Below are 2,014 nucleotides of genomic sequence, written 5' to 3'. Positions count from 1 at the left end.
ATAAACATTGAATTTTTGAAATTTAAACCCTATTACGCTCAATTAAATACGTGGGTAAAAATATTTATGGCATTACAGTATTATGTGCCTATAGTGCATTAAATAATATTAATTTATTTTTTTCTATTTTCCGCAATTTATATTCTTTTTATTTATTTTCCTTGGTTGCAGAGAAACACGTTTCATACTGGATTTCAAATAACAATATATTTTGCTGTTCTTATAAATTTACTGCAAAAACATTTATATACTTACGGCTCCCTGAAAAGTTTAAAACAACAGAAAATTCAATTTCTCAGTTTAAAAAATGTCTACATCATTTACCTGCAACGATTTATTATTATTATTATTATTATTATTATTATTATATATATTTTTTGTCATATTCCTTTTCTAAGGCAAAAAAATCCTTCAACTGAAAGTACCCCGTATAAGCTATATCATCGAAAAAATTATTAAAATAACGGTGCTTATGCAGTTTTCTGATTTCACTACCTAAAAAATCAGGATATACGAATATATAAAATTCTTCATAATTATTTTTTTTCCAAAAGTTACTGTGTAAGTGAAATAAATTAACTAGACTCATCATTACAAATTTTCGAGATATTTCTTAGTGCTACCGAATAAGAAATGCACGTGTTTTAACTTACACCCTGTAAGAAATGAACGAGATGAAAATTAACAGTCATTCCAGAAAATAACGTCGCTACATGATGTAATAGTACAGTATATAGCTCTTTGTGGTTACTCGATAATGATTTTAATGTTTATTAATTAAAAAAAATAATTATTAGTTGCATAAATAGCGCGCGCGTCATTGAAAGATATAATACCAATTAGTTATTTAAATTGAATGTCATCGATACTTACACCCTTTATGGTAAAATATCATTATATATAGTACTCTCTCAGATACACTCTGTTGAGAGAAAAATATGTAGGTTTTATGCTTGAGCTTTTTATAGACTGAAGTGTATATTGACTGGGACTTTATACAACAACTAAATAAATTTATTGCAAAAAAATGTATTATATATATGTATATACTTACCCACTATTAAGGATAACAAAAATGCATTAGATAATTTACGCATATAAAGTACACAAAATATTGAAAACTTGAAATATAAACCTTTGTTGCGAATAGTATCCTTTAATTAAATGACTGTTCTCAGATATTTTGATTGGAATAATGTTGGAAAAATGTTTTATCAGTTTTGCCATTAGCTGTCAAATTTATATCAGTTTTCAAATCTAAAATTTCAACAAAAATCATAATGACCAAAATCATATCCTACCGGATGATCCAAAAGTCACAAGACTTTTGAAAACTCAATAACTTTTCAAATATGTATAATAGCAAGATGCGGTTTTCCCCAGATATACTTAGAAATACAACCGGTTCGTCCTTGACAGAAAACTTTCCTCACACGGGTACAACAGAAACGGCGACATGACCACAGCAAAAATTGCTACCGCAATGAGTCTCCCATCAAGGGGTTAGCGCACCAACCTCTCGATGAGTATTAAAAAGAAGCCTGCCGTTCAGAATTGGCAATAAATTGTAGGTCCCGGTCGAAAAAAAAATTAGCCCTCATGTGCAAAATTTTTAAAATTTTCACGTGCGGTAAAATCAATTGGTTTCAGGTCTTGCACATGTTTAATTTTGTACGGATAATATTTTGGAAATTCTAAGAGATCGCCACACACTTCCATAAGCAATTCTAGTTCGCTGTGAATTGCACGTGCACTGCATTCACCCAGTGCTGATGACGATGTCGATTGTGCGTCGGCATCGTGTTACCACCTCGTTCACGAGGTGAACTTTTTTTAGTGTCCTGCTTGTTGGACGATTTTCCAAGTGGGGGGGGGGGTTTATCATTGTGCCCGGGGGGGAAGCTCGAACTTTTTTATCATTGCCTTCAGTGGTAAAACTGCCATCGTTCCGTTTGCAATTTTAACGCCCTGCATTGTTTGAGAAGAACGGACTACAGATCAAGTTGTATCGAAC

Source organism: Pholcus phalangioides, unplaced genomic scaffold (genome assembly GCF_987345545.1).
Source record: "Pholcus phalangioides strain wild (caught in Gottingen) unplaced genomic scaffold, Ppha-v1.0 ptg000009l_1, whole genome shotgun sequence".
In the NCBI taxonomy this organism is placed as follows: Eukaryota; Metazoa; Arthropoda; class Arachnida; order Araneae; family Pholcidae; genus Pholcus; species Pholcus phalangioides.
Note: the sequence above shows the minus strand (reverse complement) of the source record.